The sequence below is a fragment of the Hyla sarda genome, chromosome 2 (genome assembly GCF_029499605.1).
Source record: "Hyla sarda isolate aHylSar1 chromosome 2, aHylSar1.hap1, whole genome shotgun sequence".
Classification (NCBI taxonomy): Eukaryota; Metazoa; Chordata; class Amphibia; order Anura; family Hylidae; genus Hyla; species Hyla sarda.
In genome coordinates this window covers 341464119-341490243 of record NC_079190.1, presented here as the reverse complement: position 1 = coordinate 341490243, position 26125 = coordinate 341464119, and the positions used below count along the sequence as shown (strand labels likewise).

The window sequence follows — 26125 nt, the reverse complement described above, 5'->3', positions numbered from 1 at the left end:
CCGAGATCTAGGCTGAGATCAACTATTCCAGATGTTAAGCCAGCCTTACTAAAGAAAATCTCAACATAAAAAAAGTATAAAATATTTGTCATGCCACAACATCTCTTTCCTACAATCATAAAACCGGACTCAGGGCATATGTTACCTGAGTTTTGATACTTTTATACTAAAAAAATTTATAGCAGCCTCCTGAGCTTTGGCTCCAAAATACAAAACTTTCTTAAGTTTATTATATGGTTAACTGTAGATTAAAAAAGAAGATAAAGCAAGTAACACTGTAGAGAATTGAAACGCATGGTTTAACACTTTAATTTAACATAACTTGGTGTTACATACTACACTCACCACTCTGAAAGAACTTTCTTCTATTACTTCTTTTGAAAAAAAGAAGAACACAGTCATCAAAAGCAGACAACCATTGCAAAACTGCAATGTTGTCAACCACTTTCATGCTCAGAAGAAAGCTCTAAATCTCATCATTGTGGATAGTGAGCTTGGACTCTTTCAGCCACATTTCTCCCTTCAAAGTCTTTAGAAATGATCCCTAAAAGTTTAGCCCTAACAATTAGGATTTTCAGATTTTTCCCACCTATACGGTTTAACCTTTTAACTAAAGCTGAGATCATTTTCAAAAGTTCCGAGTTTGAGTTGTGAAACAAAAAGGTTGTGTCAAATGTCAGTAAAAACAAAATAGTTTTTCAAAGTATGTTGAAGGTTTATATGGAAATCAATGAAATCCTTTAAACATGAGTATGATAGAGTACATGTTGTCATCAGTTGCGTCGAGATCTAGGCTGAGTTCAACTATTCCAGATGTTAACCCAGCCTTACTAAAGAAAATCTCAACATAAAAAAAGTATAAAATATTTGTCATGCCACAACATCTCTTTCCTACAATCATAAAACCGGACTCAGGGCATATGTTACCTGAGTTTTGATACTTTTGTACTAAAAAAATTTATAGCAGCCTCGTGAGCTTTAGCTCAAAAATACAAAATTTCCTTAAGTTTATTATATGGTTAACTGTAGATTAAAAAAGAAGATAAAGCAAGTAACACTGTAGAGAATTGAAATGCATGGTTTAACACTTTAATTTAACATAACTTGGTGTTACATACTGCACTCACCACTCTGAAAGAACTTTCTTCTATTACTTCTTTTGAAAAAAAGAAGAACACAGTCATCAAAAGCAGACAACCATTGCAAAACTGCAATGTTGTCAACCGCTTTCATGCTCAGAAGAAAGCTCTAAATCTCATCATTGTGGATCGTGAGCTTGGACTCTTTCAGACACATTTCTCCCTTCAAAGACTTTAGAAATGATTCCTGAAAATATAGCCCTAACAATTAGGATTTTCAGATTTTTCCCACCTATACGATTTAACCTTTTAACTAAAGCTGAGATCATTTTCAAAAGTTCCGAGTTTGAGTTGTGAAACAAAAAGGTTGTGTCAAATGTCAGTAAAAACAAAATAGTTTTTCAAAGTATGTTGAAGGTTTATATGGAAATCAATGAATTCCTTTAAACATGAGTATGATAGAGTACATGTTGTCATCAGTTGCGTCGAGATCTAGGCTGAGTTCAACTATTCCAGATGTTAAGCCAGCCTTACTAAAGAAAATCTCAACATAAAAAAAGTATAAAATATTTGTCATGCCACAACATCTCTTTCCTACAATCCAAAAACCGGACTCAGGGAATATGTTACCTGAGTTTTGATACTTTTGTACTAAAAAAAAACTTTATAGCAGCCTCCTGAGCTTTGGCTCCAAAATACAAAACTTTCTTAAGTTTATTATATGGTTAACTGTAGATTAAAAAAAGAAGATAGAGCAAGTAACACAGTAGAGAAATGAAACGCATGGTTTAACACTTTAATTTAACATAACTTGGTGTTACATACTACACTCACCACTCTGAAAGAACTTTCTTCTATTACTTCTTTTGAAAAAATGAACACAGTCATCAAAAGCAGACAACCATTGCAAAACTGCAATGTTGTCAACTGTTTTCATGCTCAGAAGAAAGCTCTAAATCTCATCATTGTGGATAGTGAGCTTGGACTCTTTCAGCCACATTTCTCCCTTCAAAGACTTTAGAAATGATCTCTAAAAGTTTAGCCCTAACAATTAGGATTTTCAGATTTTTCCCACCTATACGGTTTAACCTTTTAACTAAAGCTGAGATCATTTTCAAAAGTTCCGAGTTTGAGTGGTGAAACAAAAAGGTTGTGTCAAATGTCAGTAAAAAAAAAATAGTTTTTCAAAGTATGTTGAAGGTTTATATGGAAATCAATGAAATCCTTTAAACATGAGTATGATAGAGTACATGTTGTCATCAGTTGCGTCGAGATCTAGGCTGAGTTCAACTATTCCAGATGTTAACCCAGCCTTACTAAAGAAAATCTCAACATAAAAAAAGTATAAAATATTTGTCATGCCACAACATCTCTTTCCTACAATCATAAAACCGGACTCAGGGCATATGTTACCTGAGTTTTGATACTTTTGTACTAAAAAAATTTATAGCAGCCTCGTGAGCTTTAGCTCAAAAATACAAAATTTCCTTAAGTTTATTATATGGTTAACTGTAGATTAAAAAAGAAGATAAAGCAAGTAACACTGTAGAGAATTGAAATGCATGGTTTAACACTTTAATTTAACATAACTTGGTGTTACATACTACACTCACCACTCTGAAAGAACTTTCTTCTATTACTTCTTTTGAAAAAAAGAAGAACACAGTCATCAAAAGCAGACAACCATTGCAAAACTGCAATGTTGTCAACCGCTTTCATGCTCAGAAGAAAGCTCTAAATCTCATCATTGTGGATAATGAGCTTGGACTCTTTCAGACACATTTCTGCCTTCAAAGACTTTAGAAATGATCCCTGAAAATATAGCCCTAACAATTAGGATTTTCAGATTTTTCCCACCTATACGGTTTAACCTTTTAACTGAAGCTGAGATCATTTTCAAAAGTTCCGAGTTTGAGTTGTGAAACAAAAAGGTTGTGTCAAATGTCAGTAAAAACAAAATAGTTTTTCAAAGTATGTTGAAGGTTTATATGGAAATCAATGAATTCCTTTAAACATGAGTATGATAGAGTACATGTTGTCATCAGTTGCGTCGAGATCTAGGCTGAGTTCAACTATTCCAGATTTTAACGCAGCCTTACTAAAGAAAATCTCAACATAAAAAAAGTATAAAATATTTGTCATGCCACAACATCTCTTTCCTACAATCATAAAACCGGACTCAGGGCATATGTTACCTGAGTTTTGATACTTTTATACTAAAAAAATTTATAGCAGCCTCCTGAGCTTTGGCTCCAAAATACAAAACTTTCTTAAGTTTATTATATGGTTAACTGTAGATTAAAAAAGAAGATAAAGCAAGTAACACTGTAGAGAATTGAAATGCATGGTTTAACACTTTAATTTAACATAACTTGGTGTAACATACTACAATCACCACTCTGAAAGAACTTTCTTCTATTACTTCTTTTGAAAAAAAGAAGAACACAGTCATCAAAAGCAGACAACCATTGCAAAACTGTAATGTTGTCAACCGCTTTCATGCTCAGAAGAAAGCTCTAAATCTCATCATTGTGGATAGTGAGCTTGGACTCTTTCAGCCACATTTCTCCCTTCAAAGACTTTAGAAATGATCCCAGAAAATATAGCCCTAACAATTAGGATTTTCAGATTTTTCCCACCTATACGATTTAACCTTTTAACTGAAGCTGAGATCATTTTCAAAAGATCAGAGTTTGAGTTGTGAAACAAAAAGGTTGTGTCAAATGTCAGTAAAAACAAAATAGTTTTTCAAAGTATGTTGAAGGTTTATATGGAAATCAATTAAATCCTTTAAACATGAGTATGATAGAGTACATGTTGTCATCAGTTGCGTCGAGATCTAGGCTGAGTTCAACTATTCCAGATGTTAAGCCAGCCTTACTAAAGAAAATCTCAACATAAAAAAAGTATAAAATATTTGTCATGCCACAACATCTCTTTCCTACAATCCAAAAACCGGACTCAGGGCATATGTTACCTGAGTTTTGATACTTTTGTACTAAAAAAAAACTTTATAGCAGCCTCCTGAGCTTTGGCTCCAAAATACAAAACTTTCTTAAGTTTATTATATGGTTAACTGTAGATTAAAAAAAGAAGATAGAGCAAGTAACACAGTAGAGAATTGAAACGCATGGTTTAACACTTTAATTTAACATAACTTGGTGTTACATACTACACTCACCACTCTGAAAGAACTTTCTTCTATTACTTCTTTTGAAAAAATGAACACAGTCATCAAAAGCAGACAACCATTGCAAAACTGCAATGTTGTCAACTGTTTTCATGCTCAGAAGAAAGCTCTAAATCTCATCATTGTGGATAGTGAGCTTGGACTCTTTCAGCCACATTTCTCCCTTCAAAGTCTTTAGAAATGATCCCTAAAAGTTTAGCCCTAACAATTAGGATTTTCAGATTTTTCCCACCTATACGGTTTAACCTTTTAACTAAAGCTGAGATCATTTTCAAAAGTTCCGAGTTTGAGTTGTGAAACAAAAAGGTTGTGTCAAATGTCAGTAAAAACAAAATAGTTTTTCAAAGTATGTTGAAGGTTTATATGGAAATCAATGAAATCCTTTAAACATGAGTATGATAGAGTACATGTTGTCATCAGTTGCGTCGAGATCTAGGCTGAGTTCAACTATTCCAGATGTTAACCCAGCCTTACTAAAGAAAATCTCAACATAAAAAAAGTATAAAATATTTGTCATGCCACAACATCTCTTTCCTACAATCATAAAACCGGACTCAGGGCATATGTTACCTGAGTTTTGATACTTTTGTACTAAAAAAATTTATAGCAGCCTCGTGAGCTTTAGCTCAAAAATACAAAATTTCCTTAAGTTTATTATATGGTTAACTGTAGATTAAAAAAGAAGATAAAGCAAGTAACACTGTAGAGAATTGAAATGCATGGTTTAACACTTTAATTTAACATAACTTGGTGTTACATACTGCACTCACCACTCTGAAAGAACTTTCTTCTATTACTTCTTTTGAAAAAAAGAAGAACACAGTCATCAAAAGCAGACAACCATTGCAAAACTGCAATGTTGTCAACCGCTTTCATGCTCAGAAGAAAGCTCTAAATCTCATCATTGTGGATCGTGAGCTTGGACTCTTTCAGACACATTTCTCCCTTCAAAGACTTTAGAAATGATTCCTGAAAATATAGCCCTAACAATTAGGATTTTCAGATTTTTCCCACCTATACGATTTAACCTTTTAACTAAAGCTGAGATCATTTTCAAAAGTTCAGAGTTTGAGTTGTGAAACAAAAAGGTTGTGTCAAATGTCAGTAAAAACAAAATAGTTTTTCAAAGTATGTTGAAGGTTTATATGGAAATCAATGAAATCCTTTAAACATGAGTATGATAGAGTACATGTTGTCATCAGTTGCGTCGAGATCTAGGCTGAGTTCAACTATTCCAGATGTTAACGCAGCCTTACTAAAGAAAATCTCAACATAAAAAAAGTATAAAATATTTGTCATGCCACAACATCTCTTTCCTACAATCATAAAACCGGACTCAGGGCATATGTTACCTGAGTTTTGATACTTTTGTACTAAAAAAATTTATAGCAGCCTCGTGAGCTTTAGCTCAAAAATACAAAATTTTCTTAAGTTTATTATATGGTTAACTGTAGATTAAAAAAGAAGATAAAGCAAGTAACACTGTAGAGAATTGAAATGCATGGTTTAACACTTTAATTTAACATAACTTGGTGTTACATACTACACTCACCACTCTGAAAGAACTTTCTTCTATTACTTCTTTTGAAAAAAAGAAGAACACAGTCATCAAAAGCAGACAACCATTGCAAAACTGCAATGTTGTCAACCGCTTTCATGCTCAGAAGAAAGCTCTAAATCTCATCATTGTGGATAGTGAGCTTGAACTCTTTCAGCCACATTTCTCCCTTCAAAGACTTTAGAAATGATCCCTAAAAGTTTAGCCCTAACAATTAGGATTTTCAGATTTTTCCCACCTATACGGTTTAACCTTTTAACTAAAGCTGAGATCATTTTCAAAAGTTCCGAGTTTGAGTTGTGAAACAAAAAGGTTGTGTCAAATGTCAGTAAAAACAAAATAGTTTTTCAAAGTATGTTGAAGGTTTATATGGAAATCAATGAAATCCTTTAAACATGAGTATGATAGAGTACATGTTGTCATCAGTTGCGTCGAGATCTAGGCTGAGATCAACTATTCCAGATGTTAAGCCAGCCTTACTAAAGAAAATCTCAACATAAAAAAAGTATAAAATATTTGTCATGCCACAACATCTCTTTCCTACAATCATAAAACCGGACTCAGGGCATATGTTACCTGAGTTTTGATACTTTTGTACTAAAAAAATTTATAGCAGCCTCGTGAGCTTTAGCTCAAAAATACAAAATTTCCTTAAGTTTATTATATGGTTAACTGTAGATTAAAAAAGAAGATAAGGCAAGTAACACTGTAGAGAATTGAAATGCATGGTTTAACACTTTAATTTAACATAACTTGGTGTTACATACTACACTCACCACTATGAAAGAACTTTCTTCTATTACTTCTTTTGAAAAAAAGAAGAACACAGTCATCAAAATCAGACAAACATTGCAAAACTGCAATGTTGTCAACCACTTTCATGCTCAGAAGAAAGCTCTAAATCTCATCATTGTGGATAGTGAGCTTGGACTCTTTCAGCCACATTTCTCACTTCAAAGACTTTAGAAATGATCCCTGAAAATATAGCCCTAACAATTAGGATTTTCAGATTTTTCCCACCTATACGATTTAACCTTTTAACTGAAGCTGAGATCATTTTCAAAAGTTCCGAGTTTGAGTTGTGAAACAAAAAGGTTGTGTCAAATGTCAGTAAAAACAAAATAGTTTTTCAAAGTATGTTGAAGGTTTATATGGAAATCAATGAAATCCTTTAAACATGAGTATGATAGAGTACATGTTGTCATCAGTTGCGTCGAGATCTAGGCTGAGTTCAACTATTCCAGATGTTAAGCCAGCCTTACTAAAGAAAATCTCAACATAAAAAAAGTATAAAATATTTGTCATGCCACAACATCTCTTTCCTACAATCATAAAACCGGACTCAGGGCATATGTTACCTGAGTTTTGATACTTTTATACTAAAAAAATTTATAGCAGCCTCCTGAGCTTTGGCTCCAAAATACAAAACTTTCTTAAGTTTATTATATGGTTAACTGTAGATTAAAAAAGAAGATAAAGCAAGTAACACTGTAGAGAATTGAAATGCATGGTTTAACACTTTAATTTAACATAACTTGGTGTTACATACTACACTCACCACTCTGAAAGAACTTTCTTCTATTACTTCTTTTGAAAAAAAGAAGAACACAGTCATCAAAAGCAGACAACCATTGCAAAACTGCAATGTTGTCAACCGCTTTCATGCTCAGAAGAAAGCTCTAAATCTCATCATTGTGGATCATGAGCTTGGACTCTTTCAGACACATTTCTCCCTTCAAAAACTTTAGAAATGATCCCTGAAAATATAGCCCTAACAATTAGGATTTTCAGATTTTTCCCACCTATACGGTTTAACCTTTTAACTGAAGCTGAGATCATTTTCAAAAGTTCCGAGTTTGAGTTGTGAAACAAAAATGTTGTGTCAAATGTCAGTAAAAACAAAATAGTTTTTCAAAGTATGTTGAAGGTTTATATGGAAATCAATGAATTCCTTTAAACATGAGTATGATAGAGTACATGTTGTCATCAGTTGCGTCGAGATCTAGGCTGAGTTCAACTATTTCAGATGTTAAGCCAGCCTTACTAAAGAAAATCTCAACATAAAAAAAGTATAAAATATTTGTCATGCCACAACATCTCTTTCCTACAATCCAAAAACCGGACTCAGGGAATATGTTACCTGAGTTTTGATACTTTTGTACTAAAAAAAAACTTTATAGCAGCCTCCTGAGCTTTGGCTCCAAAATACAAAACTTTCTTAAGTTTATTATATGGTTAACTGTAGATTAAAAAAAGAAGATAGAGCAAGTAACACAGTAGAGAAATGAAACGCATGGTTTAACACTTTAATTTAACATAACTTGGTGTTACATACTACACTCACCACTCTGAAAGAACTTTCTTCTATTACTTCTTTTGAAAAAATGAACACAGTCATCAAAAGCAGACAACCATTGCAAAACTGCAATGTTGTCAACTGTTTTCATGCTCAGAAGAAAGCTCTAAATCTCATCATTGTGGATAGTGAGCTTGGACTCTTTCAGCCACATTTCTCCCTTCAAAGACTTTAGAAATGATCCCTAAAAGTTTAGCCCTAACAATTAGGATTTTCAGATTTTTCCCACCTATACGGTTTAACCTTTTAACTAAAGCTGAGATCATTTTCAAAAGTTCCGAGTTTGAGTTGTGAAACAAAAAGGTTGTGTCAAATGTCAGTAAAAACAAAATAGTTTTTCAAAGTATGTTGAAGGTTTATATGGAAATCAATGAAATCCTTTAAACATGAGTATGATAGAGTACATGTTGTCATCAGTTGCGTCGAGATCTAGGCTGAGTTCAACTATTCCAGATGTTAACCCAGCCTTACTAAAGAAAATCTCAACATAAAAAAAGTATAAAATATTTGTCATGCCACAACATCTCTTTCCTACAATCATAAAACCGGACTCAGGGCATATGTTACCTGAGTTTTGATACTTTTGTACTAAAAAAATTTATAGCAGCCTCGTGAGCTTTAGCTCAAAAATACAAAATTTCCTTAAGTTTATTATATGGTTAACTGTAGATTAAAAAAGAAGATAAAGCAAGTAACACTGTAGAGAATTGAAATGCATGGTTTAACACTTTAATTTAACATAACTTGGTGTTACATACTGCACTCACCACTCTGAAAGAACTTTCTTCTATTACTTCTTTTGAAAAAAAGAAGAACACAGTCATCAAAAGCAGACAACCATTGCAAAACTGCAATGTTGTCAACCGCTTTCATGCTCAGAAGAAAGCTCTAAATCTCATCATTGTGGATCGTGAGCTTGGACTCTTTCAGACACATTTCTCCCTTCAAAGACTTTAGAAATGATCCCTGAAAATATAGCCCTAACAATTAGGATTTTCAGATTTTTCCCACCTATACGATTTAACCTTTTAACTAAAGCTGAGATCATTTTCAAAAGTTCAGAGTTTGAGTTGTGAAACAAAAAGGTTGTGTCAAATGTCAGTAAAAACAAAATAGTTTTTCAAAGTATGTTGAAGGTTTATATGGAAATCAATGAAATCCTTTAAACATGAGTATGATAGAGTACATGTTGTCATCAGTTGCGTCGAGATCTAGGCTGAGTTCAACTATTCCAGATGTTAAGCCAGCCTTACTAAAGAAAATCTCAACATAAAAAAAGTATAAAATATTTGTCATGCCACAACATCTCTTTCCTACAATCATAAAACCGGACTCAGGGCATATGTTACCTGAGTTTTGATACTTTTGTACTAAAAAAATTTATAGCAGCCTCGTGAGCTTTAGCTCAAAAATACAAAATTTCCTTAAGTTTATTATATGGTTAACTGTAGATTAAAAAAGAAGATAAAGCAAGTAACACTGTAGAGAATTGAAATGCATGGTTTAACACTTTAATTTAACATAACTTGGTGTTACATACTACACTCACCACTCTGAAAGAACTTTCTTCTATTACTTCTTTTGAAAAAAAGAAGAACACAGTCATCAAAATCAGACAACCATTGCAAAACTGCAATGTTGTCAACCACTTTCATGCTCAGAAGAAAGCTCTAAATCTCATCATTGTGGATAGTGAGCTTGGACTCTTTCAGCCACATTTCTCACTTCAAAGACTTTAGAAATGATCCCTGAAAATATAGCCCTAACAATTAAGATTTTCAGATTTTTCCCACCTATACGATTTAACCTTTTAACTGAAGCTAAGATCATTTTCAAAAGTTCCGAGTTTGAGTTGTGAAACAAAAAGGTTGTGTCAAATGTCAGTAAAAACAAAATAGTTTTTCAAAGTATGTTGAAGGTTTATATGGAAATCAATTAAATCCTTTAAACATGAGTATGATAGAGTACATGTTGTCATCAGTTGCGTCGAGATCTAGGCTGAGTTCAACTATTCCAGATGTTAAGCCAGCCTTACTAAAGAAAATCTCAACATAAAAAAAGTATAAAATATTTGTCATGCCACAACATCTCTTTCCTACAATCCAAAAACCGGACTCAGGGCATATGTTACCTGAGTTTTGATACTTTTGTACTAAAAAAAAACTTTATAGCAGCCTCCTGAGCTTTGGCTCCAAAATACAAAACTTTCTTAAGTTTATTATATGGTTAACTGTAGATTAAAAAAAGAAGATAGAGCAAGTAACACAGTAGAGAATTGAAACGCATGGTTTAACACTTTAATTTAACATAACTTGGTGTTACATACTACACTCACCACTCTGAAAGAACTTTCTTCTATTACTTCTTTTGAAAAAATGAACACAGTCATCAAAAGCAGACAACCATTGCAAAACTGCAATGTTGTCAACTGTTTTCATGCTCAGAAGATAGCTCTAAATCTCATCATTGTGGATAGTGAGCTTGGACTCTTTCAGCCACATTTCTCCCTTCAAATACTTTAGAAATGATCCCTAAAAGTTTAGCCCTAACAATTAGGCTTTTCAGATTTTTCCCACCTATACGGTTTAACCTTTTAACTAAAGCTGAGATCATTTTCAAAAGTTCCGAGTTTGAGTTGTGAAACAAAAAGGTTGTGTCAAATGTCAGTAAAAACAAAATAGTTTTTCAAAGTATGTTGAAGGTTTATATGGAAATCAATGAAATCCTTTAAACATGAGTATGATAGAGTACATGTTGTCATCAGTTGCGTCGAGATCTAGGCTGAGTTCAACTATTCCAGATGTTAACCCAGCCTTACTAAAGAAAATCTCAACATAAAAAAAGTATAAAATATTTGTCATGCCACAACATCTCTTTCCTACAATCATAAAACCGGACTCAGGGCATATGTTACCTGAGTTTTGATACTTTTGTACTAAAAAAATTTATAGCAGCCTCGTGAGCTTTAGCTCAAAAATACAAAATTTCCTTAAGTTTATTATATGGTTAACTGTAGATTAAAAAAGAAGATAAAGCAAGTAACACTGTAGAGAATTGAAATGCATGGTTTAACACTTTAATTTAACATAACTTGGTGTTACATACTACACTCACCACTCTGAAAGAACTTTCTTCTATTACTTCTTTTGAAAAAAAGAAGAACACAGTCATCAAAAGCAGACAACCATTGCAAAACTGCAATGTTGTCAACCGCTTTCATGCTCAGAAGAAAGCTCTAAATCTCATCATTGTGGATCGTGAGCTTGGACTCTTTCAGACACATTTCTCCCTTCAAAGACTTTAGAAATGATCCCTGAAAATATAGCCCTAACAATTAGGATTTTCAGATTTTTCCCACCTATACGATTTAACCTTTTAACTGAAGCTGAGATCATTTTCAAAAGTTCAGAGTTTGAGTTGTGAAACAAAAAGGTTGTGTCAAATGTCAGTAAAAACAAAATAGTTTTTCAAAGTATGTTGAAGGTTTATATGGAAATCAATGAAATCCTTTAAACATGAGTATGATAGAGTACATGTTGTCATCAGTTGCGTCGAGATCTAGGCTGAGTTCAACTATTCCAGATGTTAACGCAGCCTTACTAAAGAAAATCTCAACATAAAAAAAGTATAAAATATTTGTCATGCCACAACATCTCTTTCCTACAATCATAAAACCGGACTCAGGGCATATGTTACCTGAGTTTTGATACTTTTGTACTAAAAAAATTTATAGCAGCCTCGTGAGCTTTAGCTCAAAAATACAAAATTTTCTTAAGTTTATTATATGGTTAACTGTAGATTAAAAAAGAAGATAAAGCAAGTAACACTGTAGAGAATTGAAATGCATGGTTTAACACTTTAATTTAACATAACTTGGTGTTACATACTACACTCACCACTCTGAAAGAACTTTCTTCTATTACTTCTTTTGAAAAAAAGAAGAACACAGTCATCAAAAGCAGACAACCATTGCAAAACTGCAATGTTGTCAACCGCTTTCATGCTCAGAAGAAAGCTCTAAATCTCATCATTGTGGATCATGAGCTTGGACTCTTTCAGCCACATTTCTCCCTTCAAAGACTTTAGAAATGATCCCTGAAAATATAGCCCTAACAATAAGGATTTTCAGATTTTTCCCACCTATACGGTTTAACCTTTTAACTGAAGCTGAGATCATTTTCAAAAGTTCCGAGTTTGAGTTGTGAAACAAAAAGGTTGTGTCAAATGTCAGTAAAAACTAAATAGTTTTTCAAAGTATGTTGAAGGTTTATATGGAAATCAATGAATTCCTTTAAACATGAGTATGATAGAGTACATGTTGTCATCAGTTGCGTCGAGATCTAGGCTGAGTTCAACTATTCCAGATTTTAACGCAGCCTTACTAAAGAAAATCTCAACATAAAAAAAGTATAAAATATTTGTCATGCCACAACATCTCTTTCCTACAATCATAAAACCGGACTCAGGGCATATGTTACCTGAGTTTTGATACTTTTGTACTAAAAAAAAACTTTATAGCAGCCTCCTGAGCTTTGGCTCCAAAATACAAAACTTTCTTAAGTTTATTATATGGTTAACTGTAGATTAAAAAAAGAAGATAGAGCAAGTAACACAGTAGAGAAATGAAACGCATGGTTTAACACTTTAATTTAACATAACTTGGTGTTACATACTACACTCACCACTCTGAAAGAACTTTCTTCTATTACTTCTTTTGAAAAAATGAACACAGTCATCAAAAGCAGACAACCATTGCAAAACTGCAATGTTGTCAACTGTTTTCATGCTCAGAAGAAAGCTCTAAATCTCATCATTGTGGATAGTGAGCTTGGACTCTTTCAGCCACATTTCTCCCTTCAAAGACTTTAGAAATGATCCCTAAAAGTTTAGCCCTAACAATTAGGATTTTCAGATTTTTCCCACCTATACGGTTTAACCTTTTAACTAAAGCTGAGATCATTTTCAAAAGTTCCGAGTTTGAGTTGTGAAACAAAAAGGTTGTGTCAAATGTCAGTAAAAACAAAATAGTTTTTCAAAGTATGTTGAAGGTTTATATGGAAATCAATGAAATCCTTTAAACATGAGTATGATAGAGTACATGTTGTCATCAGTTGCGTCGAGATCTAGGCTGAGTTCAACTATTCCAGATGTTAACCCAGCCTTACTAAAGAAAATCTCAACATAAAAAAAGTATAAAATATTTGTCATGCCACAACATCTCTTTCCTACAATCATAAAACCGGACTCAGGGCATATGTTACCTGAGTTTTGATACTTTTGTACTAAAAAAATTTATAGCAGCCTCGTGAGCTTTAGCTCAAAAATACAAAATTTCCTTAAGTTTATTATATGGTTAACTGTAGATTAAAAAAGAAGATAAAGCAAGTAACACTGTAGAGAATTGAAATGCATGGTTTAACACTTTAATTTAACATAACTTGGTGTTACATACTGCACTCACCACTCTGAAAGAACTTTCTTCTATTACTTCTTTTGAAAAAAAGAAGAACACAGTCATCAAAAGCAGACAACCATTGCAAAACTGCAATGTTGTCAACCGCTTTCATGCTCAGAAGAAAGCTCTAAATCTCATCATTGTGGATCGTGAGCTTGGACTCTTTCAGACACATTTCTCCCTTCAAAGACTTTAGAAATGATCCCTGAAAATATAGCCCTAACAATTAGGATTTTCAGATTTTTCCCACCTATACGATTTAACCTTTTAACTAAAGCTGAGATCATTTTCAAAAGTTCAGAGTTTGAGTTGTGAAACAAAAAGGTTGTGTCAAATGTCAGTAAAAACAAAATAGTTTTTCAAAGTATGTTGAAGGTTTATATGGAAATCAATGAAATCCTTTAAACATGAGTATGATAGAGTACATGTTGTCATCAGTTGCGTCGAGATCTAGGCTGAGTTCAACTATTCCAGATGTTAAGCCAGCCTTACTAAAGAAAATCTCAACATAAAAAAAGTATAAAATATTTGTCATGCCACAACATCTCTTTCCTACAATCATAAAACCGGACTCAGGGCATATGTTACCTGAGTTTTGATACTTTTGTACTAAAAAAATTTATAGCAGCCTCGTGAGCTTTAGCTCAAAAATACAAAATTTCCTTAAGTTTATTATATGGTTAACTGTAGATTAAAAAAGAAGATAAAGCAAGTAACACTGTAGAGAATTGAAATGCATGGTTTAACACTTTAATTTAACATAACTTGGTGTTACATACTACACTCACCACTCTGAAAGAACTTTCTTCTATTACTTCTTTTGAAAAAAAGAAGAACACAGTCATCAAAATCAGACAACCATTGCAAAACTGCAATGTTGTCAACCACTTTCATGCTCAGAAGAAAGCTCTAAATCTCATCATTGTGGATAGTGAGCTTGGACTCTTTCAGCCACATTTCTCACTTCAAAGACTTTAGAAATGATCCCTGAAAATATAGCCCTAACAATTAAGATTTTCAGATTTTTCCCACCTATACGATTTAACCTTTTAACTGAAGCTAAGATCATTTTCAAAAGTTCCGAGTTTGAGTTGTGAAACAAAAAGGTTGTGTCAAATGTCAGTAAAAACAAAATAGTTTTTCAAAGTATGTTGAAGGTTTATATGGAAATCAATTAAATCCTTTAAACATGAGTATGATAGAGTACATGTTGTCATCAGTTGCGTCGAGATCTAGGCTGAGTTCAACTATTCCAGATGTTAAGCCAGCCTTACTAAAGAAAATCTCAACATAAAAAAAGTATAAAATATTTGTCATGCCACAACATCTCTTTCCTACAATCCAAAAACCGGACTCAGGGCATATGTTACCTGAGTTTTGATACTTTTGTACTAAAAAAAAACTTTATAGCAGCCTCCTGAGCTTTGGCTCCAAAATACAAAACTTTCTTAAGTTTATTATATGGTTAACTGTAGATTAAAAAAAGAAGATAGAGCAAGTAACACAGTAGAGAATTGAAACGCATGGTTTAACACTTTAATTTAACATAACTTGGTGTTACATACTACACTCACCACTCTGAAAGAACTTTCTTCTATTACTTCTTTTGAAAAAATGAACACAGTCATCAAAAGCAGACAACCATTGCAAAACTGCAATGTTGTCAACTGTTTTCATGCTCAGAAGATAGCTCTAAATCTCATCATTGTGGATAGTGAGCTTGGACTCTTTCAGCCACATTTCTCCCTTCAAATACTTTAGAAATGATCCCTAAAAGTTTAGCCCTAACAATTAGGCTTTTCAGATTTTTCCCACCTATACGGTTTAACCTTTTAACTAAAGCTGAGATCATTTTCAAAAGTTCCGAGTTTGAGTTGTGAAACAAAAAGGTTGTGTCAAATGTCAGTAAAAACAAAATAGTTTTTCAAAGTATGTTGAAGGTTTATATGGAAATCAATGAAATCCTTTAAACATGAGTATGATAGAGTACATGTTGTCATCAGTTGCGTCGAGATCTAGGCTGAGTTCAACTATTCCAGATGTTAACCCAGCCTTACTAAAGAAAATCTCAACATAAAAAAAGTATAAAATATTTGTCATGCCACAACATCTCTTTCCTACAATCATAAAACCGGACTCAGGGCATATGTTACCTGAGTTTTGATACTTTTGTACTAAAAAAATTTATAGCAGCCTCGTGAGCTTTAGCTCAAAAATACAAAATTTCCTTAAGTTTATTATATGGTTAACTGTAGATTAAAAAAGAAGATAAAGCAAGTAACACTGTAGAGAATTGAAATGCATGGTTTAACACTTTAATTTAACATAACTTGGTGTTACATACTACACTCACCACTCTGAAAGAACTTTCTTCTATTACTTCTTTTGAAAAAAAGAAGAACACAGTCATCAAAAGCAGACAACCATTGCAAAACTGCAATGTTGTCAACCGCTTTCATGCTCAGAAGAAAGCTCTAAATCTCATCATTGTGGATCGTGAGCTTGGACTCTTTCAGACACATTTCTCCCTTCAAAGACTTTAGAAATGATCCCTGAAAATATAGCCCTAACAATTAGGATTTTCAGATTTTTCCCACCTATACGATTTAACCTTTTAACTGAAGCTGAGATCATTTTCAAAAGTTCAGAGTTTGAGTTGTGAAACAAAAAGGTTGTGTCAAATGTCAGTAAAAACAAAATAGTTTTTCAAAGTATGTTGAAGGTTTATATGGAAATCAATGAAATCCTTTAAACATGAGTATGATAGAGTACATGTTGTCATCAGTTGCGTCGAGATCTAGGCTGAGTTCAACTATTCCAGATGTTAACGCAGCCTTACTAAAGAAAATCTCAACATAAAAAAAGTATAAAATATTTGTCATGCCACAACATCTCTTTCCTACAATCATAAAACCGGACTCAGGGCATATGTTACCTGAGTTTTGATACTTTTGTACTAAAAAAATTTATAGCAGCCTCGTGAGCTTTAGCTCAAAAATACAAAATTTTCTTAAGTTTATTATATGGTTAACTGTAGATTAAAAAAGAAGATAAAGCAAGTAACACTGTAGAGAATTGAAATGCATGGTTTAACACTTTAATTTAACATAACTTGGTGTTACATACTACACTCACCACTCTGAAAGAACTTTCTTCTATTACTTCTTTTGAAAAAAAGAAGAACACAGTCATCAAAAGCAGACAACCATTGCAAAACTGCAATGTTGTCAACCGCTTTCATGCTCAGAAGAAAGCTCTAAATCTCATCATTGTGGATCATGAGCTTGGACTCTTTCAGCCACATTTCTCCCTTCAAAGACTTTAGAAATGATCCCTGAAAATATAGCCCTAACAATAAGGATTTTCAGATTTTTCCCACCTATACGGTTTAACCTTTTAACTGAAGCTGAGATCATTTTCAAAAGTTCCGAGTTTGAGTTGTGAAACAAAAAGGTTGTGTCAAATGTCAGTAAAAACTAAATAGTTTTTCAAAGTATGTTGAAGGTTTATATGGAAATCAATGAATTCCTTTAAACATGAGTATGATAGAGTACATGTTGTCATCAGTTGCGTCGAGATCTAGGCTGAGTTCAACTATTCCAGATTTTAACGCAGCCTTACTAAAGAAAATCTCAACATAAAAAAAGTATAAAATATTTGTCATGCCACAACATCTCTTTCCTACAATCATAAAACCGGACTCAGGGCATATGTTACCTGAGTTTTGATACTTTTGTACTAAAAAAAAACTTTATAGCAGCCTCCTGAGCTTTGGCTCCAAAATACAAAACTTTCTTAAGTTTATTATATGGTTAACTGTAGATTAAAAAAAGAAGATAGAGCAAGTAACACAGTAGAGAATTGAAACGCATGGTTTAACACTTTAATTTAACATAACTTGGTGTTACATACTACACTCACCACTCTGAAAGAACTTTCTTCTATTACTTCTTTTGAAAAAATGAACACAGTCATCAAAAGCAGACAACCATTGCAAAACTGCAATGTTGTCAACTGTTTTCATGCTCAGAAGAAAGCTCTAAATCTCATCATTGTGGATAGTGAGCTTGGACTCTTTCAGCCACATTTCTCCCTTCAAAGACTTTAGAAATGATCCCTAAAAGTTTAGCCCTAACAATTAGGATTTTCAGATTTTTCCCACCTATACGGTTTAACCTTTTAACTAAAGCTGAGATCATTTTCAAAAATTCCGAGTTTGAGTTGTGAAACAAAAAGGTTGTGTCAAATGTCAGTAAAAACAAAATAGTTTTTCAAAGTATGTTGAAGGTTTATATGGAAATCAATGAAATCCTTTAAACATGAGTATGATAGAGTACATGTTGTCATCAGTTGCGTCGAGATCTAGGCTGAGTTCAACTATTCCAGATGTTAACCCAGCCTTACTAAAGAAAATCTCAACATAAAAAAAGTATAAAATATTTGTCATGCCACAACATCTCTTTCCTACAATCATAAAACCGGACTCAGGGCATATGTTACCTGAGTTTTGATACTTTTGTACTAAAAAAATTTATAGCAGCCTCGTGAGCTTTAGCTCAAAAATACAAAATTTCCTTAAGTTTATTATATGGTTAACTGTAGATTAAAAAAGAAGATAAAGCAAGTAACATTGTAGAGAATTGAAATGCATGGTTTAACACTTTAATTTAACATAACTTGGTGTTACATACTACACTCACCACTCTGAAAGAACTTTCTTCTATTACTTCTTTTGAAAAAAAGAAGAACACAGTCATCAAAAGCAGACAACCATTGCAAAACTGCAATGTTGTCAACCGCTTTCATGCTCAGAAGAAAGCTCTAAATCTCATCATTGTGGATCATGAGCTTGGACTCTTTCAGACACATTTCTCCCTTCAAAGACTTTAGAAATGATCCCTGAAAATATAGCCCTAACAATTAGGATTTTCAGATTTTTCCCACCTATACGGTTTAACCTTTTAACTGAAGCTGAGATCATTTTCAAAAGTTCCGAGTTTGAGTTGTGAAACAAAAAGGTTGTGTCAAATGTCAGTAAAAACAAAATAGTTTTTCAAAGTATGTTGAAGGTTTATATGGAAATCAATGAAATCCTTTAAACATGAGTATGATAGAGTACATGTTGTCATCAGTTGCGTCGAGATCTAGGCTGAGTTCAACTATTCCAGATTTTAACGCAGCCTTACTAAAGAAAATCTCAACATAAAAAAAGTATAAAATATTTGTCATGCCACAACATCTCTTTCCTACAATCATAAAACCGGACTCAGGGCATATGTTACCTGAGTTTTGATACTTTTATACTAAAAAAATTTATAGCAGCCTCCTGAACTTTGGCTCCAAAATACAAAACTTTCTTAAGTTTATTATATGGTTAACTGTAGATTAAAAAAGAAGATAAAGCAAGTAACACTGTAGAGAATTGAAATGCATGGTTTAACACTTTAATTTAACATAACTTGGTGTAACATACTACACTCACCACTCTGAAAGAACTTTCTTCTATTACTTCTTTTGAAAAAAAGAAGAACACAGTCATCAAAAGCAGACAACCATTGCAAAACTGCAATGTTGTCAACTGTTTTCATGCTCAGAAGAAAGCTCTAAATCTCATCATTGTGGATAGTGAGCTTGGACTCTTTCAGCCACATTTCTCCCTTCAAAGACTTTAGAAATGATCCCTAAAAGTTTAGCCCTAACAATTAGGATTTTCAGATTTTTCCCACCTATACGGTTTAACCTTTTAACTAAAGCTGAGATCATTTTCAAAAGTTCCGAGTTTGAGTTGTGAAACAAAAAGGTTGTGTCAAATGTCAGTAAAAACAAAATAGTTTTTCAAAGTATGTTGAAGGTTTATATGGAAATCAATGAAATCCTTTAAACATGAGTATGATAGAGTACATGTTGTCATCAGTTGCGTCGAGATCTAGGCTGAGTTCAACTATTCCAGATGTTAACCCAGCCTTACTAAAGAAAATCTCAACATAAAAAAAGTATAAAATATTTGTCATGCCACAACATCTCTTTCCTACAATCATAAAACCGGACTCAGGGCATATGTTACCTGAGTTTTGATACTTTTGTACTAAAAAAAATTTATAGCAGCCTCGTGAGCTTTAGCTCAAAAATACAAAATTTCCTTAAGTTTATTATATGGTTAACTGTAGATTAAAAAAGAAGATAAAGCAAGTAACACTGTAGAGAATTGAAATGCATGGTTTAACACTTTAATTTAACATAACTTGGTGTTACATACTACACTCACCACTCTGAAAGAACTTTCTTCTATTACTTCTTTTGAAAAAAAGAAGAACACAGTCATCAAAAGCAGACAACCATTGCAAAACTGCAATGTTGTCAACCGCTTTCATGCTCAGAAGAAAGCTCTAAATCTCATCATTGTGGATAGTGAGCTTGGACTCTTTCAGCCACATTTCTCCCTTCAAAGACTTTAGAAATGATCCCTGAAAGTATAGACCTAACAATTAGGATTTTCAGATTTTTCCCACCTATACGGTTTAACCTTTTAACTGAAGCTGAGATCATTTTCTAAAGTTCCGAGTTTGAGTTGTGAAACAAAAAGGTTGTGTCAAATGTCAGTAAAAACAAAATAGTTTTTCAAAGTATGTTGAAGGTTTATATGGAAATCAATGAAATCCTTTAAACATGAGTATGATAGAGTACATGTTGTCATCAGTTGCGTCGAGATCTAGGCTGAGTTCAACTATTCCAGATGTTAAGCCAGCCTTACTAAAGAAAATCTCAACATAAAAAAAGTATAAAATATTTGTCATGCCACAACATCTCTTTCCTACAATCATAAAACCGGACTCAGGGCATATGTTACCTGAGTTTTGATACTTTTGTACTAAAAAAATTTATAGCAGCCTTGTGAGCTTTAGCTCAAAAATACAAAATGTCCTTAAGTTTATTATATGGTTAACTGTAGATTAAAAAAGAAGATAAAGCAAGTAACACTGTAGAGAATTGAAATGCATGGTTTAACACTTTAATTTAACATAACTTGGTGTTACATACTACACTCACCACTCTGAAAGAACTTTCTTCTATTACTTCTTTTGAAAAAAAGAAGAACACAGTCATCAAAAGCAGACAACCATTGCAAAACTGCAATGTTGTCAACCGCTTTCATGCTCAGAAGAAAGCTCTAAATCTCATCATTGTGGATCGTGAGCTTGGACTTTTTCAGACACATTTCTCCCTTCAAAGACTTTAGAAATGATCCCTGAAAATATAGCCCTAACAGTTAGGATTTTCAGATTTTTCCCACCTATACGATTTAACCTTTTAACTGAAGCTGAGATCATTTTCAAAAGTTCAGAGTTTGAGTTGTGAAACAAAAAGGTTGTATCAAATGTCAGTAAAAACAAAATAGTTTTTCAAAGTATGTTGAAGGTTTATATGGAAATCAATTAAATCCTTTAAACATGAGTATGATAGAGTACATGTTGTCATCAGTTGCGTCGAGATCTAGGCTGAGTTCAACTATTCCAGATGTTAAGCCAGCCTTACTAAAGAAAATCTCAACATAAAAAAAGTATAAAATATTTGTCATGCCACAACATCTCTTTCCTACAATCCAAAAACCGGACTCAGGGCATATGTTACCTGAGTTTTGATACTTTTGTACTAAAAAAAAACTTTAAAGCAGCCTCCTGAGCTTTGGCTCCAAAATACAAAACTTTCTTAAGTTTATTATATGGTTAACTGTAGATTAAAAAAAGAAGATAGAGCAAGTAACACAGTAGAGAATTGAAACGCATGGTTTAACACTTTAATTTAACATAACTTGGTGTTACATACTACACTCACCACTCTGAAAGAACTTTCTTCTATTACTTCTTTTGAAAAAATGAACACAGTCATCAAAAGCAGACAACCATTGCAAAACTGCAATGTTGTCAACTGTTTTCATGCTCAGAAGAAAGCTCTAAATCTCATCATTGTGGATAGTGAGCTTGGACTCTTTCAGCCACATTTCTCCCTTCAAAGACTTTAGAAATGATCCCTAAAAGTTTAGCCCTAACAAATAGGATTTTCAGATTTTTCCCACCTATACGGTTTAACCTTTTAACTAAAGCTGAGATCATTTTCAAAAGTTCCGAGTTTGAGTTGTGAAACAAAAAGGTTGTGTCAAATGTCAGTAAAAACAAAATAGTTTTTCAAAGTATGTTGAAGGTTTATATGGAAATCAATGAAATCCTTTAAACATGAGTATGATAGAGTACATGTTGTCATCAGTTGCGTCGAGATCTAGGCTGAGTTCAACTATTCCAGATGTTAACCCAGCCTTACTAAAGAAAATCTCAACATAAAAAAAGTATAAAATATTTGTCATGCCACAACATCTCTTTCCTACAATCATAAAACCGGACTCAGGGCATATGTTACCTGAGTTTTGATACTTTTGTACTAAAAAAATTTATAGCAGCCTCGTGAGCTTTAACTCAAAAATACAAAATTTCCTTAAGTTTATTATATGGTTAACTGTAGATTAAAAAAGAAGATAAAGCAAGTAACACTGTAGAGAATTGAAATGCATGGTTTAACACTTTAATTTAACATAACTTGGTGTTACATACTACACTCACCACTCTGAAAGAACTTTCTTCTATAACTTCTTTTGAAAAAAAGAAGAACACAGTCATCAAAAGCAGACAACCATTGCAAAACTGCAATGTTGTCAACCGCTTTCATGCTCAGAAGAAAGCTCTAAATCTCATCATTGTGGATCATGAGCTTGGACTCTTTCAGACACATTTCTCCCTTCAAAGACTTTAGAAATGATCCCTGAAAATATAGCCCTAACAATTAGGATTTTCAGATTTTTCCCACCTATACGATTTAACCTTTTAACTGAAGCTGAGATCATTTTCAAAAGTTCAGAGTTTGAGTTGTGAAACAAAAAGGTTGTGTCAAATGTCAGTAAAAACAAAATAGTTTTTCAAAGTATGTTGAAGGTTTATATGGAAATCAATTAAATCCTTTAAACATGAGTATGATAGAGTACATGTTGTCATCAGTTGCGTCGAGATCTAGGCTGAGTTCAACTATTCCAGATGTTAAGCCAGCCTTACTAAAGAAAATCTCAACATAAAAAAAGTATAAAATATTTGTCATGCCACAACATCTCTTTCCTACAATCCAAAAACCGGACTCAGGGCATATGTTACCTGAGTTTTGATACTTTTGTACTAAAAAAAAACTTTATAGCAGCCTCCTGAGCTTTGGCTCCAAAATACAAAACTTTCTTAAGTTTATTATATGGTTAACTGTAGATTAAAAAAAGAAGATAGAGCAAGTAACACAGTAGAGAATTGAAACGCATGGTTTAACACTTTAATTTAACATAACTTGGTGTTACATACTACACTCACCACTCTGAAAGAACTTTCTTCTATTACTTCTTTTGAAAAAATGAACACAGTCATCAAAAGCAGACAACCATTGCAAAACTGCAATGTTGTCAACTGTTTTCATGCTCAGAAGAAAGCTCTAAATCTCATCATTGTGGATAGTGAGCTTGGACTCTTTCAGCCACATTTCTCCCTTCAAAGACTTTAGAAATGATCCCTAAAAGTTTAGCCCTAACAAATAGGATTTTCAGATTTTTCCCACCTATACGGTTTAACCTTTTAACTAAAGCTGAGATCATTTTCAAAAGTTCCGAGTTTGAGTTGTGAAACAAAAAGGTTGTGTCAAATGTCAGTAAAAACAAAATAGTTTTTCAAAGTATGTTGAAGGTTTATATGGAAATCAATGAAATCCTTTAAACATGAGTATGATAGAGTACATGTTGTCATCAGTTGCGTCGAGATCTAGGCTGAGTTCAACTATTCCAGATGTTAACCCAGCCTTACTAAAGAAAATCTCAACATAAAAAAAGTATAAAATATTTGTCATGCCACAACATCTCTTTCCTACAATCATAAAACCGGACTCAGGGCATATGTTACCTGAGTTTTGATACTTTTGTACTAAAAAAATTTATAGCAGCCTCGTGAGCTTTAACTCAAAAATACAAAATTTCCTTAAGTTTATTATATGGTTAACTGTAGATTAAAAAAGAAGATAAAGCAAGTAACACTGTAGAGAATTGAAATGCATGGTTTAACACTTTAATTTAACATAACTTGGTGTTACATACTACACTCACCACTCTGAAAGAACTTTCTTCTATAACTTCTTTTGAAAAAAAGAAGAACAGAGTCATCAAAAGCAGACAACCATTGCAAAACTGCAATGTTGTCAACCGCTTTCATGCTCAGAAGAAAGCTCTAAATCTCATCATTGTGGATCATGAGCTTGGACTCTTTCAGACACATTTCTCCCTTCAAAGACTTTAGAAATGATCCCTGAAAATATAGCCCTAACAATTAGGATTTTCAGATTTTTCCCACCTATACGATTTAACCTTTTAACTGAAGCTGAGATCATTTTCAAAAGTTCAGAGTTTGAGTTGTGAAACAAAAAGGTTGTGTCAAATGTCAGTAAAAACAAAATAGTTTTTCAAAGTATGTTGAAGGTTTATATGGAAATCAATTAAATCCTTTAAACATGAGTATGATAGAGTACATGTTGTCATCAGTTGCGTCGAGATCTAGGCTGAGTTCAACTATTCCAGATGTTAAGCCAGCCTTACTAAAGAAAATCTCAACATAAAAAAAGTATAAAATATTTGTCATGCCACAACATCTCTTTCCTACAATCCAAAAACCGGACTCAGGGCATATGTTACCTGAGTTTTGATACTTTTGTACTAAAAAAAAACTTTATAGCAGCCTCCTGAGCTTTGGCTCCAAAATACAAAACTTTCTTAAGTTTATTATATGGTTAACTGTAGATTAAAAAAAGAAGATAGAGCAAGTAACACAGTAGAGAATTGAAACGCATGGTTTAATACTTTAATTTAACATAACTTGGTGTTACATACTACACTCACCACTCTGAAAGAACTTTCTTCTATTACTTCTTTTGAAAAAAAGAAGAACACAGTCATCAAAAGCAGACAACCATTGCAAAACTGCAATGTTGTCAACCGCTTTCATGCTCAGAAGAAAGCTCTAAATCTCATCATTGTGGATAGTGAGCTTGGACTCTTTCAGCCACATTTCTCCCTTCAAAGACTTTAGAAATGATCCCTGAAAGTATAGACCTAACAATTAGGATTTTCAGATTTTTCCCACCTATACGGTTTAACCTTTTAACTGAAGCTGAGATCATTTTCTAAAGTTCCGAGTTTGAGTTGTGAAACAAAAAGGTTGTGTCAAATGTCAGTAAAAACAAAATAGTTTTTCAAAGTATGTTGAAGGTTTATATGGAAATCAATGAAATCCTTTAAACATGAGTATGATAGAGTACATGTTGTCATCAGTTGCGTCGAGATCTAGGCTGAGTTCAACTATTCCAGATGTTAAGCCAGCCTTACTAAAGAAAATCTCAACATAAAAAAAGTATAAAATATTTGTCATGCCACAACATCTCTTTCCTACAATCCAAAAACCGGACTCAGGGCATATGTTACCTGAGTTTTGATACTTTTGTACTAAAAAAAAACTTTATAGCAGCCTCCTGAGCTTTGGCTCCAAAATACAAAACTTTCTTAAGTTTATTATATGGTTAACTGTAGATTAAAAAAAGAAGATAGAGCAAGTAACACAGTAGAGAATTGAAACGCATGGTTTAACACTTTAATTTAACATAACTTGGTGTTACATACTACACTCACCACTCTGAAAGAACTTTCTTCTATTACTTCTTTTGAAAAAATGAACACAGTCATCAAAAGCAGACAACCATTGCAAAACTGCAATGTTGTCAACTGTTTTCATGCTCAGAAGATAGCTCTAAATCTCATCATTGTGGATAGTGAGCTTGGACTCTTTCAGCCACATTTCTCCCTTCAAATACTTTAGAAATGATCCCTAAAAGTTTAGCCCTAACAATTAGGATTTTCAGATTTTTCCCACCTATACGGTTTAACCTTTTAACTAAAGCTGAGATCATTTTCAAAAGTTCCGAGTTTGAGTTGTGAAACAAAAAGGTTGTGTCAAATGTCAGTAAAAACAAAATAGTTTTTCAAAGTATGTTGAAGGTTTATATGGAAATCAATGAAATCCTTTAAACATGAGTATGATAGAGTACATGTTGTCATCAGTTGCGTCGAGATCTAGGCTGAGTTCAACTATTCCAGATGTTAACCCAGCCTTACTAAAGAAAATCTCAACATAAAAAAAGTATAAAATATTTGTCATGCCACAACATCTCTTTCCTACAATCATAAAACCGGACTCAGGGCATATGTTACCTGAGTTTTGATACTTTTGTACTAAAAAAATTTATAGCAGCCTCGTGAGCTTTAGCTCAAAAATACAAAATTTCCTTAAGTTTATTATATGGTTAACTGTAGATTAAAAAAGAAGATAAAGCAAGTAACACTGTAGAGAATTGAAATGCATGGTTTAAC

At 33.0% G+C, this 26125-nt stretch overlaps 33 non-coding genes across 33 annotated transcripts; all 33 read right to left on the bottom strand.

The window, feature by feature from the left end:
* Positions 1–343: 343 nt before the first annotated feature.
* On the bottom strand, positions 344–560 carry LOC130359088 (small nucleolar RNA U3). The gene has a single exon (XR_008889860.1). It is a non-coding gene; the product is annotated as a small nucleolar RNA U3 (small nucleolar RNA).
* A 565-nt stretch (positions 561–1125) lies between these two features.
* LOC130359093 (small nucleolar RNA U3) lies at positions 1126–1342 on the bottom strand. The gene has a single exon (XR_008889864.1). It is a non-coding gene; the product is annotated as a small nucleolar RNA U3 (small nucleolar RNA).
* Positions 1343–1911: 569 nt separating this feature from the next.
* LOC130359228 (small nucleolar RNA U3) lies at positions 1912–2125 on the bottom strand. Its single transcript, XR_008889985.1, has one exon. It is a non-coding gene; the product is annotated as a small nucleolar RNA U3 (small nucleolar RNA).
* A 565-nt stretch (positions 2126–2690) lies between these two features.
* Positions 2691–2907, bottom strand: LOC130359094 (small nucleolar RNA U3). The gene has a single exon (XR_008889865.1). It is a non-coding gene; the product is annotated as a small nucleolar RNA U3 (small nucleolar RNA).
* A 565-nt stretch (positions 2908–3472) lies between these two features.
* On the bottom strand, positions 3473–3689 carry LOC130359254 (small nucleolar RNA U3). The gene has a single exon (XR_008890007.1). It is a non-coding gene; the product is annotated as a small nucleolar RNA U3 (small nucleolar RNA).
* Positions 3690–4258: 569 nt separating this feature from the next.
* Positions 4259–4472, bottom strand: LOC130359292 (small nucleolar RNA U3). Its single transcript, XR_008890042.1, has one exon. It is a non-coding gene; the product is annotated as a small nucleolar RNA U3 (small nucleolar RNA).
* Positions 4473–5037: 565 nt separating this feature from the next.
* LOC130359092 (small nucleolar RNA U3) lies at positions 5038–5254 on the bottom strand. Its single transcript, XR_008889863.1, has one exon. It is a non-coding gene; the product is annotated as a small nucleolar RNA U3 (small nucleolar RNA).
* Positions 5255–5819: 565 nt separating this feature from the next.
* LOC130360187 (small nucleolar RNA U3) lies at positions 5820–6036 on the bottom strand. Its single transcript, XR_008890659.1, has one exon. It is a non-coding gene; the product is annotated as a small nucleolar RNA U3 (small nucleolar RNA).
* A 565-nt stretch (positions 6037–6601) lies between these two features.
* On the bottom strand, positions 6602–6818 carry LOC130359319 (small nucleolar RNA U3). The gene has a single exon (XR_008890068.1). It is a non-coding gene; the product is annotated as a small nucleolar RNA U3 (small nucleolar RNA).
* A 565-nt stretch (positions 6819–7383) lies between these two features.
* Positions 7384–7600, bottom strand: LOC130359151 (small nucleolar RNA U3). The gene has a single exon (XR_008889916.1). It is a non-coding gene; the product is annotated as a small nucleolar RNA U3 (small nucleolar RNA).
* Positions 7601–8169: 569 nt separating this feature from the next.
* On the bottom strand, positions 8170–8383 carry LOC130359174 (small nucleolar RNA U3). Its single transcript, XR_008889937.1, has one exon. It is a non-coding gene; the product is annotated as a small nucleolar RNA U3 (small nucleolar RNA).
* A 565-nt stretch (positions 8384–8948) lies between these two features.
* On the bottom strand, positions 8949–9165 carry LOC130359109 (small nucleolar RNA U3). The gene has a single exon (XR_008889878.1). It is a non-coding gene; the product is annotated as a small nucleolar RNA U3 (small nucleolar RNA).
* A 565-nt stretch (positions 9166–9730) lies between these two features.
* On the bottom strand, positions 9731–9947 carry LOC130359190 (small nucleolar RNA U3). The gene has a single exon (XR_008889951.1). It is a non-coding gene; the product is annotated as a small nucleolar RNA U3 (small nucleolar RNA).
* Positions 9948–10516: 569 nt separating this feature from the next.
* Positions 10517–10730, bottom strand: LOC130359250 (small nucleolar RNA U3). The gene has a single exon (XR_008890004.1). It is a non-coding gene; the product is annotated as a small nucleolar RNA U3 (small nucleolar RNA).
* Positions 10731–11295: 565 nt separating this feature from the next.
* Positions 11296–11512, bottom strand: LOC130359108 (small nucleolar RNA U3). Its single transcript, XR_008889877.1, has one exon. It is a non-coding gene; the product is annotated as a small nucleolar RNA U3 (small nucleolar RNA).
* Positions 11513–12077: 565 nt separating this feature from the next.
* Positions 12078–12294, bottom strand: LOC130359058 (small nucleolar RNA U3). Its single transcript, XR_008889833.1, has one exon. It is a non-coding gene; the product is annotated as a small nucleolar RNA U3 (small nucleolar RNA).
* A 569-nt stretch (positions 12295–12863) lies between these two features.
* Positions 12864–13077, bottom strand: LOC130359173 (small nucleolar RNA U3). The gene has a single exon (XR_008889936.1). It is a non-coding gene; the product is annotated as a small nucleolar RNA U3 (small nucleolar RNA).
* Positions 13078–13642: 565 nt separating this feature from the next.
* Positions 13643–13859, bottom strand: LOC130359107 (small nucleolar RNA U3). The gene has a single exon (XR_008889876.1). It is a non-coding gene; the product is annotated as a small nucleolar RNA U3 (small nucleolar RNA).
* A 565-nt stretch (positions 13860–14424) lies between these two features.
* Positions 14425–14641, bottom strand: LOC130359189 (small nucleolar RNA U3). The gene has a single exon (XR_008889950.1). It is a non-coding gene; the product is annotated as a small nucleolar RNA U3 (small nucleolar RNA).
* Positions 14642–15210: 569 nt separating this feature from the next.
* Positions 15211–15424, bottom strand: LOC130359249 (small nucleolar RNA U3). Its single transcript, XR_008890003.1, has one exon. It is a non-coding gene; the product is annotated as a small nucleolar RNA U3 (small nucleolar RNA).
* Positions 15425–15989: 565 nt separating this feature from the next.
* Positions 15990–16206, bottom strand: LOC130359106 (small nucleolar RNA U3). Its single transcript, XR_008889875.1, has one exon. It is a non-coding gene; the product is annotated as a small nucleolar RNA U3 (small nucleolar RNA).
* A 565-nt stretch (positions 16207–16771) lies between these two features.
* Positions 16772–16988, bottom strand: LOC130359057 (small nucleolar RNA U3). Its single transcript, XR_008889832.1, has one exon. It is a non-coding gene; the product is annotated as a small nucleolar RNA U3 (small nucleolar RNA).
* Positions 16989–17557: 569 nt separating this feature from the next.
* Positions 17558–17771, bottom strand: LOC130359172 (small nucleolar RNA U3). The gene has a single exon (XR_008889935.1). It is a non-coding gene; the product is annotated as a small nucleolar RNA U3 (small nucleolar RNA).
* A 565-nt stretch (positions 17772–18336) lies between these two features.
* On the bottom strand, positions 18337–18553 carry LOC130359134 (small nucleolar RNA U3). The gene has a single exon (XR_008889902.1). It is a non-coding gene; the product is annotated as a small nucleolar RNA U3 (small nucleolar RNA).
* A 565-nt stretch (positions 18554–19118) lies between these two features.
* On the bottom strand, positions 19119–19335 carry LOC130360119 (small nucleolar RNA U3). The gene has a single exon (XR_008890598.1). It is a non-coding gene; the product is annotated as a small nucleolar RNA U3 (small nucleolar RNA).
* Positions 19336–19901: 566 nt separating this feature from the next.
* LOC130360058 (small nucleolar RNA U3) lies at positions 19902–20118 on the bottom strand. Its single transcript, XR_008890541.1, has one exon. It is a non-coding gene; the product is annotated as a small nucleolar RNA U3 (small nucleolar RNA).
* Positions 20119–20683: 565 nt separating this feature from the next.
* Positions 20684–20900, bottom strand: LOC130359121 (small nucleolar RNA U3). The gene has a single exon (XR_008889890.1). It is a non-coding gene; the product is annotated as a small nucleolar RNA U3 (small nucleolar RNA).
* Positions 20901–21469: 569 nt separating this feature from the next.
* LOC130359171 (small nucleolar RNA U3) lies at positions 21470–21683 on the bottom strand. Its single transcript, XR_008889934.1, has one exon. It is a non-coding gene; the product is annotated as a small nucleolar RNA U3 (small nucleolar RNA).
* A 565-nt stretch (positions 21684–22248) lies between these two features.
* On the bottom strand, positions 22249–22465 carry LOC130359221 (small nucleolar RNA U3). Its single transcript, XR_008889978.1, has one exon. It is a non-coding gene; the product is annotated as a small nucleolar RNA U3 (small nucleolar RNA).
* Positions 22466–23034: 569 nt separating this feature from the next.
* LOC130359169 (small nucleolar RNA U3) lies at positions 23035–23248 on the bottom strand. Its single transcript, XR_008889933.1, has one exon. It is a non-coding gene; the product is annotated as a small nucleolar RNA U3 (small nucleolar RNA).
* A 565-nt stretch (positions 23249–23813) lies between these two features.
* On the bottom strand, positions 23814–24030 carry LOC130359336 (small nucleolar RNA U3). Its single transcript, XR_008890082.1, has one exon. It is a non-coding gene; the product is annotated as a small nucleolar RNA U3 (small nucleolar RNA).
* A 569-nt stretch (positions 24031–24599) lies between these two features.
* LOC130360057 (small nucleolar RNA U3) lies at positions 24600–24816 on the bottom strand. Its single transcript, XR_008890540.1, has one exon. It is a non-coding gene; the product is annotated as a small nucleolar RNA U3 (small nucleolar RNA).
* A 569-nt stretch (positions 24817–25385) lies between these two features.
* On the bottom strand, positions 25386–25599 carry LOC130359248 (small nucleolar RNA U3). The gene has a single exon (XR_008890002.1). It is a non-coding gene; the product is annotated as a small nucleolar RNA U3 (small nucleolar RNA).
* Positions 25600–26125: the final 526 nt, after the last annotated feature.